Genomic DNA, 16841 nt, shown 5'->3' with positions numbered 1-16841 from the left:
AAGGACTGGCTAATTCATAAACAGCTGGCTTTCAAAGATGTATTCTCAGAATATTTGTCTATGGTCTGTATTGCTGACCAGTGCGTATTTCTAAAACGGAATACTCCAACGACAAGGGGCAGAGAAGGTGGCTATCGGAAATTTTGACAATGTTTCAGCATGAGAACAGATTACTATCACTGCTGGCACAGCCGTTTTGAACATAGATGACAAGAAAGTTAGAGTGGTTTGCATATATAGTAGGTCTGAATGGGTAGATACTAATTGAGAAAAATAATTATTCTCCCATCATTAGGTTACACAAATTCATATGAAAGTCTCCTATATACATAAGCAAATATATTCAGGGTTATCATGACTGCTGACAAACATCCATCACTTAATTTACTTGGCTGGCAAAATAAGGATGACAGTGACGGTCCAAAGGAGAAAAGAATCCCAAACTTTTAATACCCAACAGATGGAATTCAATAAATACATAAAAAGAAATTAAATAGTAAGAAAAGTTTTACAACATAAGCCATATATGTAATAGATGTTGATTAAATAACGATATACATCACTTATTATTTAACTGAACTACAGTAGCATCCAAACCAAGACTCCATAGCCTGGCACGTTCCAAACTGCCCAGAAGGGGACACAATCTAAATGAGATAAGCTTGTCACAAAGTAGTAGATCATTTGAAAGTGAAGATGAGATATATGGAAGTAAGCAGAATTTACACTTCACATGAGACCTGCTGGCAGGACTCCCGCATCTTATTCCAGCTCTGCTATGAACTCATTGTGGAATCACCCACTTTCTGTTTCTCTGCCACCATTCTCCTGATAACAGCATTTATTCATTTTTCTGTTACAAGGCTACAATTAAGAAAGTCTTTGAATAAATACTCAGATCTGAATCTTTCTCACTGTCGTCTCTCAACCCAAAGGTCTGTGCCAGTGCAATTACATTGCTTTAGCTATACCAGAAAATCCTGTTCTTACAACATAGGCTACGCCAAACACACAAATATGGCACCCCATGAAAATCGCCTGTCATAGGTTCAAACAGTGTTTCGTTCCCTTCCGATCTGGCATGGCTATGCTAGTTTGAAATGAAAATAATCCTGTCTGTCAAACAATGCTAGTGACATAAACATAACCTGGAGCAAAATAGTCGTGTTACATTAGCACAGAGGAATAAAGTCAGCACTAGCAGTTAAAAAGGTAATCTGGAGAAAAAGTCCTTGAGACGATGCAGGGCAAAATGCTCTAATATAGCTGAGTTTTCATGAACTCTGAAATGAACAGGCAGAAAGACTTAAAATGCAGCTTATCTGCAAATCAAAAACAGTTAATTGTTTTTTCCTGAAGAGTATTTCCCTAAATGGGGGGGGGGAAATACAATCCACCATTTCATGAGTACAACACAGGCAAATTAAGATAATCTTTTTGTTCAATTAAATCTGATCCAAACAAACTGTCATTATTTAGTCTCTGAAGTATTCAAAGCACACGGTTAATCACTTCTATAGTTAGAATTACAGCACAATAAATTTGTCAAAAACACTGCAAGAAGGCAAATCCATGGTGGGAATAAGAAAACAATCCTAAAAAAAACCAGTATAAGATCTTTTTTTTTTCTTTTGTTTTGGAATCAAGAGACAATCCTAAAAGTTTCAAGGTGTCTTTAAGTTGGCGTTCATAGTTCTAGTAATGAACTTAATTAACCTATCTTAATATATGTACAGTGTAAGACACTTTCTTCTTTCAAGCCCTTAATACCAGCCATAAAACATCACAATATAGTCCAAGCAGAAAATAATTCACTCTAAAAAAGCATTCCTACAAACTGCTGGTTAACATGAAGGAAATACTGAGACTGAAGATAATGGCTCCATCTATGCTTCCTACACTACACAACTATTTTAATAACCCTGGCAGCATCCTTGAAGATACATTCCTCGCTGTCTGCTAGTGGCTAGCCTCTTCCTTCTGTGAAACCAATAATTTATTTACGTGGTATCTTAAAACAGTTCCCTCATGAAAAAACAGAGTGTTTTTATTTGTTTGTTTTTTTAACTTGACAGTGTTCTGTCTTTGTGTCCAAAAGGAAAGACTCTGAGCTCAAAAACCATTTCTCCGAGTCTGTCTAGCATCCGTTCATTGTATAGGGAGAGAAAGTAGCTCCTTAGGGAAGATGGCACATGGACCGACTAATCTCCCCTGGCAGTTGTGAAGGGGTTGCAAGGCAGTTACTGTGTTTTTGTTCCTGTGCTGTGGTTCCAGAACCAAGGATGGCTTGTCGCAACTTAAAATTAGCGGCCTGATGACATATGTCCTATTCCTGGAGAACCAGCTATTCCCACCTGCGGATGCTCACGACACCAGTACAGAATTGGCACATGAGGGAACCGATCATATTCCTGGCAGCTACTGACAACTTGGTTATGCTCCAGGGACTGTCAAACTAGAGATGAACTCCAAATCTTTATAATAATCTCTGGTGTATATACACTCATGCATATATTGTTTTATTTGTGCAATATTCTCCCTAAGATAGACATGCAAGGGAAGATTTAATAACCTATATAACTTGAGTAGGTTAGTCCTCCTTGGAGGAATAAGAATTGTTGAAGATTGTTCAAAGAGCTATAACTAGACATAACATCATAAAATTTTAAACTGAAAATAAAAAAAATATTGTTTAGCTGTCAGATCTATAAAATTGTGACACAGGCCCCCAAGGAAAGTGATGGGAGTACTTTCAATTCAAACGTGTTAAGCTAGTCTGGAAAAAGCATTCGGTAGCAACTCTGCTTTAGTAGGGATAGAGAAAAGATCACAGAATGGTTCACTTAGTAAGTAATTTTAATCTCTAATTTTTCAGATTAATAGTAGTTTGGACAAGAACTACCTTACTGAATAAAAATAATACGGTTGTACACAAGAAAAGAAAATGTTGGAATCATTATTTACTTGCTAATTTACTTTAAGATGACATCTACATGTACTCATACTCAAATTACCATGTCAACACATCACAAGTATAAGAAGTTCAGAAACCACTGAAAGAGTAAATCTTTGTTCTGATCATTTTGATGGATCAAAATCAATGGATATCACCAGTGGACTTGTGTGGTTTTGTGATTTAATGTTTTCTTTAAGTTAGGTGCTCACTTAAACACAAAGGGAATGTGAAACTCAAGTTTATCTGAAATAAAAATTTTGAAAGGCCACAAAAAAATCATGACAGTCTACACCTTTTTTACTCTTTGCAAGAAAACCATCTATTTACAATATTTTTGGGGCTATCTGCTTTTGATTTGAAGGAGAAAAATAACTTGTACAATTCTTTCCCAAGAAATTTAAGAGTCAATATTTCTCGATTGTTTAGGAAAACCTCAAAGAGCTAAGCTCAGAAATCTATGATCCTCAAAGTAGTAGTGTATTCAGGTACAACATGTCTTTGGAGAAATTTTGCCTGCCCACAAATTAATAGCAGAAGTAAGTTTTCCTCAAATATAACATGTCTTCAAGGTAACCCTGTCTACCCACAATTCAGTGGCAGATACAGACTACAATAGACACCCTGCAGATTTTTTACTGTAATTGAAGATAAACTCCTGACTGAAGAAGCGGTATTATAAACACAAGTTCTAAACTACAACTTAAATAACACAGGTAAGCCAAGCTAATGCCAGGGTGAATTAGAGGTAGAAACCTGATATTTGCAAAGAGGGATGAGGGGGTCAAAGAGGGTCAGCGTGAATTCTCAGAGGGGCAAACCAGAGATAGGCAGATATCTTACAGTGATAAGAAAGCTTAAGTACAAATTACTGGCCAGAAAATCTAACTAAATCAGAATGAAGTTTACACATCTTCAGAGTTCATACCAGAAGAGGTGGTAAATCACAGCTGAAAGAATCTATTGGCAATGTATAGCTAACATAAAGGGTGCTTCCAGTGCAACTTGTGATATGTCACATTTGAGATTAAAAATTATTTGATCTAGCCATTCATTCACTAACTGTTATCGCACAGTGTTGTGCTCAACATTTATAGGAAAGGGAAAGGTAGAAGGAAGAGACAGAATAAGGTGAATCTGTTTGTATACAAGCAAGTGGAAGCAATTTAAAAATGAGAAAAAGCATTTAAAACAAGGGTTGCAGATGCTATCATTAGTATTACACAGGAAAACATAAAACAGTTTTTGACTCAGTTTTTTACTTCTGTAGTTATCAGATGAGTGGGATTTTACACTTATTACAACAGAAACAAAGAGCAGCTCAAAAAAAAACCTTCTAGCCAATTTCAAGAGACATCTTCTTTCTATTCTCTCTTTCTTTTTGCATATTGTACGGATATCCAAAGAATTTCAGTTTTAACTGAAATACCAACAACTGCTGGAATAAGAGAATGTGAATGTCTTTTATAGTCATATTCGCGTATAAAAGTATAACTCAATATCAACTATTTACCTCTACAACTCTGCTTCTCTAATACAGATACAATTAGACTGTATTGCCATGGAGAATAACCACAGTCCAAGCTTTCCTCTAATTTTGATTGCTGCTAAAGTTTTTCCCTTCGTCTTTGTCCCAGAATGCCTTACTACTGAAAAAAAACCCCAGTTCTTCTTAATGCCCAGATAGGAAATCAAAACCATAAACCTGGCAGTGAAAGAGAACAAGCATTACAGTTTCCAATGTTACCAGAAGACTTGCAGCCTCGTGGTGGTTTCATTATTTTCATTTCCTTGCAATAGTGTGTGAAGTTAACAACTCCAAAACTTAAATGAGTGGTTGTTATGTAAAGAACCACACATTCAGACATAGGATTCTTCAAGGAGAAAATTAAGTGAGCACAGTCCAAACTGCCATTATCTCATCTTAAAGTTATTTATCCTTTCTCCTCATAAACATACATAACTACAACCTTGCCTATTTATTAAATCATCCTCCAATTGTGTCCCAGTCTATATGCTCCCCATCAGAACTGCCATATTCAAAACCTGTTTGGCTCCTTTTTTCCCCCCAATTCTTTCCCACTTCCACTATTTTTTCCCACTGTTTTCTGTACAATTTCTAACTAGTTTTGTATTTTAAAAAAGTTATCTCAAGGAGCATCCAACAAAAAAGCAAAACAACTTCTAAACTTATGTTTTGTTCTCCCTTAATTCCACTTATTTCATAGAATCATAGCATGGTTAGAGTTGGAAGGGACCTTAAAGATGATCTAGTTCCAACCTCCCTTGACGTGGACAGGGACACCTCCCAGTAGACCAGGCTGCTCAAAGCTCCATCCAGCCTGGGGAGGGACACTTCCAGGGATGGGGCATCCACAACTTCTCTGGGTTTAACTTTATTAAATTAGTGGATATTGAAGTATACTTCCTGAAATTCTCTGTTTAATTCCCAAAGGGCCTTTTTTTTGTTGTTTTATAAATAAGAATTCACACCACCACCTAAAATAAGTTATTGAGCAACAACTAGAACATCTTTGAAATGTGCTGCTCTATGCACAATCCTAGAAAAATTAAAAATTTTTTTGCGTTTGTAATATTCATAGGCATACATACTCAAGGCTCACATGTGAGGTACCAACTGGTAAATGTGCATCCTTGGTTCCTCACACCCATAATTCCGAGCAAGTTTTAATGGGAATTCACGTAGAGCTAGGAATGTACACATGAATATAAGTTCTTGAAGAAGTTCCATTGCAAGCTGAACCTACAGGTTGACTGATGAAGAAAAGTAAAGCCTTGAGGGAAACAATGACTGAAGAACCACTCTCAAGAGCTGCATGATGCCCAGAAACCCTCCACGATGGCATCGTGTTTACAAAAATCACATATGGAATTTATTGGTGCAAATCTGCAAGTCTCAGGAATGGAGACATTTCTCAGATCTCAAAGCACACTTGTGTTCAAGTGGATGCACATGAATCCCACCCCTTGCCCTCTCACAGTAGATCCCGGCCCAGTATGCTGTTCTCACTACTCTACTTCCTTGTGGGGACATCATTACGCGTACAGGTGTTTTTGCCATCCATTTGAAAAGCTGAACAACCTTCCTAAACCTTCTTGTCCAAAGTTTGAAAAACAAAATACTAAAAATATCTGATGTCTCAGTCCTGGGGGTGTGTGACTTCAGTAAGAACAAAGCCAGGTTGATTTCCTGGCTTGAATCAAACTATGCAGGAACCACACGAAGTGCAACCTCATACAGATTTTTCCAACATAAAGAAAGCCAGTATGACTCAAGATATATTTTTCCAACTATGCAGTAATCACTAGAAAAAACTATTTTCACTAAAACAATTAGAAAAATGAAGAAGTGAACATGTTAGCCATAAACTCATAGAGATGATCCACAAGGGGAGGTAAAGACAACATTAAAGTCTCAATAACAAACTGGTTCAGTAGATCAACCAGAAAACTCCTATTAAGCTCTCGGGAAATTTCACTGAAGAAAGTAATGAAAGCATTTCCAGGAGAGAGGTGCACTCCTAAAGAGTGCCTAAAGAACAATTGCTATTTTTGTTTTCAAAAAATGACCCAGATCAAGGATCAAGGGGAAGGAGACCTCTGCCTCAAAACATAGAGAATGAGTACAAAGCTGGCCACCACCCACAGAAACTGGTCCGCTTGGCTGTGTATGTACATATAGCAAACTTACTAACACTTTTTGATAAAGATGTTCTCAGAGGATTGTGAGACTTCCAACAATCTGGCCTAAGATTTAAGGGGTCAGGCAATGCGAGTCCTGTGATAGTAAGCCTGACATCCCAAAACTAATTGTTATCTTGGAGAGGTGGAAGAGATTCTAGAATAAAAACTGCCTTCATGAAGCTAGGGAAAACGTACGTCTTTCAACTATCATAACTTTCTGAGGGTCATCAGTAAAGATAAGTTGCAAGAAAACGACTAGTAAAATGACTGTGACTAGTAGATTAAAGAGGTATTCAAATGGGACCCTGAGGATAAACCAGACCAAGACCAAAAACATCTATTCACTTAGTCAAAAATATTTCTTCTTCATTATCAGGAAAAACAGGCCCATTGAAACATCTCAGATGCCAGAAAATTGGCTTGAGTATCTTTCTGAAGCCTACTCACTCACAATTCTCCAGTCTCCATTACCCAGTATTATCAGGGATCTCAAGAAATAGATAGCAAATATGAGCCAGCTACTAGATATATCAATTCCAAATACCACCATCTTTTCTGTAGACCATCAAAATCTCATGCCTCCTTGTTTGTTCACACAAATTATCGTCCTGCTATGTTCTTGGTGTTCTTGACATACAGAGGCTTAGATTGTTCCTAATACTCTATTGCCACAGTGGAGCACAAGATGGGACAGGCCAGGTAGGATCAATTTCTTCAACCACAACTGCCCTTTGGGGCGTATCTGAATAAAGCATGTGTCTGCCTGATGAAATTCACCAGCTGTAAGACTTAAACATTCACTAGTATACCTACTCGCCAACCATCTAGCTATTGCAAAATACCAAGAAGGCTCCAAGCCAGCTCTGACTTGATCATGATTCTGAGGACAGCTAGTCACTCCAGTGAAAAGCCAAGAAATGCATTCAGGCCACCCTGAAGCCCTTGTACTGCAGACAAGGCCTTCTTCTGAGAAGTCCCAGAGAAAGCTGCCGACTTTAATGAGTAGGAATTTGGAAGCAGTACGTCTGTACATGTGATATGGGGCAATCTGAGGACAGTTCTGTAAAAAGAAATGAAAAAGCAGCGAGACTGATTCTCTGTCTCTGGCAAGTGTGAGCAGTAATGTAGAAACTCACTGAAGTGATCTTAACTGTAGGACAGATGGTATTTGCGCTTTAGATCACTGAGGGGGAACCAGACCTGGCGCTCTTTCCAGTAAAGCAAGCATCTGCAATGGTGCTTCTTAGTTACTGAGCTATGGATGCATGGCAGAAGTGCTATATCAGAAAAAGATAAAAGAAGAGCTGGTGCAGACCAAGAAAACCTATCTGTATGTCAAAGATGCAGATGAACTTCTAGCTATAGAAGACTGCTGAAATGAGTCTTACCAGGTGTGGTGCGTTAACCTTAGCTAACAGCCAAATACCCACCCAGCTGCTCACTCACTGCCCCTCATTAGCAGGACAGGGAGTGAAAACTGGATGAGAAAGCTCTTGTCTCAAGATAAAGACAGGAGGATTGCTCACCAATTAGCATCATGGGCAAAAGATATTCGACATGGGGAAAATTTAATTTATTTGCAATAAAAATTAAAGCAACACCTTGCCTACTTTTTTTCCCAGTCTCAACTTCACTCCTTTATTACATACTCTTCTAACAACCTCTACTGCCCCTCCCCTCAAGCAACACAGAGGAATGGAGTGTGAGCAGTTGTGGTCAGTCCATAACAGTTCCTTGATGCCATTCCTTCCTCCTCATAGTTTTCATAGAATCATAGAATGGTTTGAGTTGAAAGGGACCTTTAAAGACCATCTAGTCCAACCCCCTTGTCATGGGCAGGGACATCTTCCGCTAGATCAGATTACTCAAAGCCCTGTCCAACCTGGCCTTGAACACTTCCAGGGATGGGGCATCCACAACTTCTCTGGGCAACCTGTTCCAGTGTCTCACCAACCTTATCATAAACAATTTCTTCTTATGTCCAATCTAAATCTACCCTCTTTCAGTTTAAAATTGTTGCCCCTTGTCCTATCACTACAGGACCTCATAAAAAGTCTCTCTCCATCTTTCTTAGAAGCCCCCTGTATATATTGAAAGGCCACAGCAAGGTCTCCCTGAAGCCTTCTCTTCTCCAGGATGAACAACCCTAACTCTCTCAGCCTCTCCTCACAGGAAAGGTGCTTCAGCCCTCTGATCATTTCTGTGGCCTTCCTCTGGAATCCTCTAACAGGTCCACATCTTTCTTGTACCGAGGACTCCAGAGCTAGACGCAGCACTCCAGGTGGGGTCCCACAAGAGCAGAGTAGAGGGGAAGAATCACCTCCCTCGATCTGCTGACTGAGGGAGGTGCTTTTTTAAGCAGACAAGGATATGACTGGCTTTCTGAGCTGCAAGTGCACATTCATAGAATCATAGAATGGTTTGAGCTGGAAGGGATCTTTAAAGATCATCTAGTCCAACTCCCTTTTTAACAGCATTGTAAGGCTAATTCTACTTCTCATGGAAGCAGAAGTAATTGATACTTGAACTCTCAAGTCTTACTCACCTAATCAGTCCCCATTCTCATCTCCAATATAACACATCTACTGGGCAATTCTGTTACACATGCATTATTATATGAAGGCTGGGTTGGACTGACTCTGCCACAATGACTGGTGCTCAAAGCCAGAAAGAGTGTTCTTTCTTCTCATAGCTCCCACTCAGTAAGGCAGAGGCTTTGGGATTACTATAACTAAGGTGCTTCTCTGGGCTTCCAACTATTCCTGTGAATCCAAGGTGCAGTTACGACAAGGACTTCTCTTGACACTTGTGCTTGGCAAGAACATACTTTCCTTTCAGACATGGATCACATTATGACCACTCTTCTCACTCTGTAATAAAAAAGTTGCATGAAACTGAAAATTGGATTACACCTCTGCTAACCAAACATTTCTGCTACCATTCTATACTGTTGTCCACTTACTAAGTGACAGTTTTCACAATAAGCACAGTACACTCCAGATGCCAGGTGAAGTTCACTGCACTGATATTCAGTTTAAAGATGTAAAACAGTTTCTTGAATTGGCCATCTGCAAAATCCTCTCTCCCCCATATGTTATAATGGCAACTGCCAGCAGCAGAGGCATTTCAGATAGTAATTCGCCGATTAAAACTGTCAGACTATTTTTCAATGAAAGCACCTCAGCTCTGGAATTAATTTCTCCCTAACCCATGGTCAAACATTTTATGTTTGCCTACTTCCATAACGTGGGATATGGAACTGCAGAACAAAATGATCATGGTGTTTGGTGACAGGACAGTTTGAGGACCAAAGGATATGGCAACTATTGTTCTTTGGAGGTGGTCTATTTTGGGAAGCTATAATAAGATGCAGAAGATGAATAAAGGAAGAACTCAGTTGAAGTCAAGCTAGATTAGTAAAATGCTCCATTAGGATTTAGGTAATATTTTTAGGTAATTTTTTTCTAAAGTATCTGTGCTAATTCTAGGGTAGCATAGATATCTGCAAAAAAAGGTGGGTGCAGGGAACACAGCTTGGTGTTGGAAGTGATACACCCCCTCCACACGCACATGACTGCCGAACCTCTGAAACTTAGCAGCACTCGGTCCTCAGCGAGCTGCTGTTGCCATAGCAACAGCTCTTTAAAACACCGAAAACAGGTCAGGTAGTTTCAAACTAACCACCGTTCTCAATGTTGCTGTTTTCACTTGTAGTTTTGAATTTGCCCACCTCTGAGATGATCAGTGGGCTGTTGCCATAGAGTCAACAGCTAGCATCGATGAGAAAACGGGACTCTTGAGTTTCCCAGGCCATGGGGATGCTGAAGTAACACCGAGTTTGGCCTCCCTCCCCCTATCGCTTTTTCCCCCAAATACTTCAGAAATCCTCTTCAGAGGTATCGGTTCTTTTCCATCCCTTTTTCTCTGCAAATATCCTTTACTCTGAAAACTGTTTGGGGATTACACTTCTTGGGTTTTTGGTTTTGTTTTTTAAATAAAAGGGCACTGAGCAATTTGTGAGTTAAATCCTGCTAACTGCTAAGCGTAAGTGAAAGCTGCATTATTTGGCCATAACATAATTCCTTCAAAAGACTCTATGTTACAGTACCATTCAAAACATGCTAGCAGTTGTCGGACAACTTAATGTAGGGAAAAAACAGGTAAACCAGGTCTCTCTGAAATCCATGGCAAGGAAGTTAACCAGCTTAAGAGATAGCAAAAGAAACAGCCAAGCATGTACACACCAAGCTGCACTAGGATTAACACACTCCTACCAAGTCCTCCTCTGTTCCTCTGAAGTAGCACTGGAGGTGGGCTGCACGCAGGTGCTCATGTCTCAGTGAATCATTGGTCACAGTCAAAATCCCAAAGGACAGGCATCAGTTTCATTTTTTAATTTAATATCTTCGTTACTTTAATTGAATCTGTCTGAATGTAGGCTTACTTACAGCAGTCTCTTTATCTTGAGTCACAGTGGTATTCTGTTAGTTAATGGAAACTCTTTAGAAAGACAGAAATAGCAATAAAATTTCTAACTCTGCAAAAACAAAATAAAAAGCCCCTTCCACCCTATTCACACATCACAAGCACTGTGGAAATATCACATTTCTATCTCTATGAACATTATTGGGATAATAGTTCTCATCTTGAGGTGATTATCCATCTCTGTAGAGTGTGCCGCCTTCTGTGTGGATGGCATTTAGAATATGTAACTATAATTAATGGCAATCTTAAAGTAACAATTAACTTCAACAAAAAATAAATGATTGTTCTGTGAAAGTGATAATCCAACTGACACTGCAGGCAGGGAAACAAAACAAAACAAACCCCAAATGTTTGCACTAGAAGCACACGAAGAACTACCTTCAAAAAATACAAGCACCTCCTCCAGATTCCAGTGGGACCAATGGCCAAGGAGCTCCCAGTAAGAAAGCCTCCTCCTCCATTCACACACTTTTTAAAGTAACTCCCTATGCCAAAAACTCAACCTTCAAAGAAGGCACAACAAAATAAAAGATTTTTGAGACAGCTCAGTTTAATTAAGAGAACTTTTTGGATCTAGAAAACTTTTTGAGGTGGGGAAGTTTGGTCGGCAAGTGTCTTTGAAGAATATTTTTTCCTCCACTCTTAATTGAAAGAAGAATATTCAAATATAAAAAGACCAACTAAATATATTGGGCTGTAGTGACACCATGAGGGAACAAAAATTCAAACATGTTTTTAGGAAGTTCCACCTAATTCACATCTACAAGCATGCTCATACAGTATCGTGCAGTCAAGGTTGCCTGGTTTGCAAAGTTCCTGCTTCTCAGCTGAAGACCTAACCTTGCCCATGACCTCTAGTCTGCTGCAATGCCAAGTGAAATAAGTTAAATTCTTCAAAATAGTTTAAGCTAACTTGTTTTAGTTCTCATTGTGGCACACTAAAAATTGTCAGGGAAATGCAGTCAGTGTTTTCAGCTAAGCATCAAGCAGCTTTTTGAAACAGCTATAACTATGCTACTGTACCTTTAGAGCTTTCCTACAGATCAGTTTTGTCCTGGTACGTCTTATTTAGGTTAAGAGAATAATTCTATTACTAGTATTCTTATATCTGTACAACTCTTACCGTTAACACAAACGTAAATGTAAGCAATACCAAGATCTTTAAGTACATGCTAAATAAGCATTAATTCTTCAGATATTTCTTTCCTAGGAACTAGGCATACTTGCCCTAAACTGAGGAATAATGAAACAGTCTAAGATGTGAAATTTCTAATCCCAAACCTAAGTGCAGTTTCACATTTAGGTACACAAATGAAAGTGGTTTCTTTATTAATCTAAGCAGCTAAACTTAACATTGCCATCAGCAGGCGCTTTGCCACTGAATTTAGCAAGTATGAGATTAACCCTTCTATAAGAGAGTTTGTCAATAGCTGCAGCTTTATATATTGGGCTTGCGTAACTTTATTTTTAAATTGTTACTCATATAACACTATAAAATACGTATAAAAACTTGCCAAATTAATTTTGTGGTTTTGTTGGGTTCATGCCCCCCCCCCACCACCACCACCTCCCTGTGTGATTTTACATAGGGTTTTTTACCTTTTTAGGTACTGGTACCGTTCACGAGGCACACTTGTATTCAGACACAACCATAAAAACAATGACTGAAAAAAAATCAAGTCTCCAGACAGTTAGCTTACAGCTTTGCACTGCACACATCTCTATAAAAAGCCTTTTTCACCAAAAATAAAATGGCTAGTGCATAGTAATGCTACAACTCCCAATGAACAAAAGTAAACGTGGGCTATAAGGCATCTATAGGCAGAGATCTAATGTAAAAAAATGACATATAGATCATTTTAAAGTATACATTTCTGGTATTACTTAAATACAAGTAAATGACTCATAAGTGTATTCTTATAGAAATAAAGATTTTGCTTTCAAGTTTCATAGGAGTTCCCTTTTATCTCTGAGTTATGCAAGTTATAGGAAAAGGAAATAAAATTTACATGTAAACCAAAATATTCAGGGTAATCCCTGGCTTTGGTAAATGTGTACTAAGTCCAATCTAATCAGTTATCTGAAGATAGCGATTCCAAATAACAAAGAACTCCAAGTATTATGAACTTTCTGTTTGAAGTCAGTGCCTTAATGAAAAAGTCTCTTTCTTCAAATTCTACAAGCTATTTGCAAACAAAAACGGCACAGAATTTTTTCCGTCCTTCATAAAGCTCGGTAATATTAAATGTCAGCCATTTAACTTCCAGTATTTTGTTTATGAAATATGGTTAACATCTATGCTTAATATATATAACATATATATATATGGTACCTGTTGGCTGCCGATCAAAACACGAGGCACAGAAATCTAATACAAGCTTTTTTGATTACTAAGAGTTAGCCACATGGACACTGAAATCCAATAATTTTTTTCTGTTAAATTGCTAGAATCCTATCTGACAAGTTCTCATGCTCTTATTTGAGTTCAGTAAAAATAAAATAAAATTTAAAAAAAAATTTTTAAAGGCAAAAAAAGCTAAATTGACAAAAAAATCCCATGTTCTTTACCAAACCACATAATGAGGAAATCCTCTTCAAAACTAAGGAGTTGCAAAAATTAACTTAAAACAGTCTTGCAAAATTCCAGTCGCCCACTCCCCTGAGGCAAGTTTTATTTTTACTTCTTTTCATTATCATTAATCATCATAGCAAAGTGTAGGAGAACAGATTTTGTTTCATGGTGGTAAATTTGCATGATACTATCATAGAGATGATTTCAAAGAATTCTGCTGAAACCCTGAAGTAGAACACGCACCCCCCAGTGTCAGCACTCAGTTTGGGGATCAGACATTACACACAAAGGTGTGGTACCCTGTCTTGACATTAACAGTGAATCATGCAATACGGAAACTATTTGGATTAAATATCTCCTCCCCCCTCCCCCTTTTTTTTTTCGGTAAGGGAAAACAGAGTAGAGACCTGAAACTGAATTGGTTTGATGAACAAAAAAGGATCGTCTAAAACTTGTCCAGCCACAACAGTTTTTTTCAAGTATTTCAAAGCTCTTTCTAGGCTATACACATTACTTAGCTATTACACAATGATCGCAAAGAGGTGTATTAGTACAGACAACTGGTTACTAAGGTAACAAGATGTTACTTTAAACGCACAGCACAGCCCCAGCTCATCAGCTTCACTCACTTCTTTCTTTTGTTCTCCTTAAACTATGCACAAATTACAGACCTGCTGTACAACTGAATACATACACTAGAGCTACACTTCAGCCTCTCCACTAGAACTAATGAGAAGAAAAAAAAAGGGGGGAGTTACATGATGCAAGCATTTTAAACTCTTTGTAGCGAAGTAGTTTCATTCTTAACACTAAGAATGTGAAAGTTGTCTGAAAAATGTTTTAAAATGTCTTCTCACTAGAAACTACTTTGTAATTAAAAAACACATTGCATGTTGAAACTATTTGACACGATAAAATAAGACGGCAGGGATGCTTTAAACTTTCGGGAGAGAAACATGGTTAAGTTTTATTGACCAAATCTTGGCTGAAATTTTCCAGAGGCAGGCTCAGTTTGGAAATAATAGCTGACTGCTAATTGCAAAAATTGTGAAGGTTACCCAAGGTCTCGCTCCTCCAAAATACTGGCCCTCCTAATAAACAAATTAAGTATGTCGCTATTTTTGAGAGCTTGAGCTTGTAAGACCTATGTGTTCTCAACATCTTTTATGATTACAAACATCAGCCGTCAGCTGTAGCTTAAAAAGCCATAGGAAATAGGGCCTTCGGAAACATTTACAGGAGGAGGTCACCTACAACAATCCTCTGCTCCAAGCGGGATCAACCCCACCAAAACTATTCCTGACATGTTTATCTAACCAGGTCTTCAACACTCACAATAATGGCAACTTCTGCAACCCTCTGAGGCAATCTACTGTTGTACATTATTATCCTATTAGACATTCTTCTTCTTACTATCTAACTTCAAATAAACTGCTGCAATTCAAGGCTGAGTTCTTGTCTTATCTTCAGAGTACCATGTCAATGATAAGTAAAAATCTTTAATTCTGTTTTTTACATGTAAGAATGCAAAAAGCTTTTTTGGCCTAGAAGGGTGTTTTCTGTGCTCTTTTAGGATACAAAATTCATATAATCTTTGCCAGATGGCATGATCCACCTTCTAAAACTGCAAAAGTACAGCACTGGCACTTTGAAATGACTGACTTGGTGATCAGAGTATCAGTTTTAATATAATCCTACAATTTAAGATAAACAAACAGGATAGATTCCGTTTACAGCCTAAAAAATTTAGTTATATATGAAGACCAAATTACTGGGCTTGATTTTCAATTATTTACTTCTTTACTAATAGGGGAGGGGAGATATTCAAAGAGAAACGATCTTATGTTCAAAACCAGTTGGAGAAACACTCTGCTCAGGTAGCGTATTCCCCTGCTCTGCAAGAAAAATAATTCTCCTTTTGTGGTCAGAATATACAAAAGGACTAAGTTAAATCAGTCAGTATTTGACTTACAGAGTTGAAAAAAAAAACCAAAAAAGTGTAATAGGTTGGTCCGTTCTCTTTGCCTAATGGAAAAAAAAAACAAACAACCAATTCTATGTTTTCAGTTTACATGTCAGGCTGGCACAACTTCCCCTACTGCCTGTCTCAACAGCTGCATGGTCAGTCTAACAAACCACGGCCGTGACCTGCAAACGATCCACGGTGGACACTTAATATGAGTATCTCTCCCACTGAATTACCACCACACTTTTCATTTTTTTAAATAACCACTCAACACACAAGAAGCTTCTGTACCAGCCACCTATTATCAGAGGTACAGAAAGCTTCCACTGCTGAGGTTCACACTGTCCTCAAAAAATGAGCTAGATAAAGCATATTATATTCATTATATTCATTTTATAGTCTCCTCTGTTAGCTGTCTGAACTGAAGTCAATGAAATTCTGCATGCAGACTGCTGACACCAATAATACTTTTGTTTATCTCGTATGCATACGGCCCATGCAACCCAGAAACCTAAGTTTTATATTTGCTTAGTTAAGAAAACATTCTTCCTGTCAGCATCTGGAAATGCTTCATCATATTCAAGCAACTAATTAAAAACAAAGCAAAATGAATATATGCTAATACTTCATTTAAAATTTTCAAATTAATTAGAGGATAATCTGAAATGATTGAAAATAGATGAAATACATTCATTCCCATCAAATTGAAAGAAGACTGTAACAAACAAACTCATCTGCTGCTTGAATAAAATCAGAGGAAACCCTGCCAACATTTTGGACAAAGAAGTATTTCCAGTGAAGCTAACTCAGCCTAGCCTTATTACTGAAGTTTTAATTAAATTCTATTTTGTCTTCAGCTATTTTATGGTATTTACTTTTTTAACAAAACAAGTGTTGCATTATACATTTATAAATGTTAACTAAAGCGCTCCGTATCTGTAATAATAATATTTCACAATCATTATACTCTAATGTATTTGTTCGGTTTGAAACCCAGGGAAATATTCTGCCTAGGGTAACAGATGGCTTTTTAAATTTTTGTTGCTATTCCAGAATCTTTAAGTCACCCAAAATGCATCTACTTAAACATGATACTGCAGTTATTGCAAAACATGATCTACATGTTCACTGTTTAATATTTAACAATCTGGATACCATTC

The 16841-nt window shown here is 37.8% G+C and overlaps 1 protein-coding gene across 2 annotated transcripts in view; it reads right to left on the bottom strand.

Moving 5' to 3' along the window:
• STK3 (serine/threonine kinase 3) overlaps positions 1-16841 on the bottom strand; it is a 146512-nt gene that overhangs the window by 30743 nt on the left and 98928 nt on the right. Inside the window, exon 11 of one of the 2 annotated variants that reach the window (XR_008464652.1) lies at positions 12743-12807. The exons of the other annotated variant lie outside the window; for it this stretch is intronic. The gene's annotated coding sequence lies outside the window, so the exon portion shown is untranslated. Of the gene's footprint in view, positions 1-12742; positions 12808-16841 lie in introns of those variants that run through there. 2 annotated transcript variants of the gene reach the window in all.

Source organism: Rissa tridactyla, chromosome 2, assembly GCF_028500815.1.
Source record: "Rissa tridactyla isolate bRisTri1 chromosome 2, bRisTri1.patW.cur.20221130, whole genome shotgun sequence".
Taxonomy (NCBI): domain Eukaryota; kingdom Metazoa; phylum Chordata; class Aves; order Charadriiformes; family Laridae; genus Rissa; species Rissa tridactyla.
Note: the sequence above shows the minus strand (reverse complement) of the source record. Positions and strands in the feature narration are given on the sequence as shown.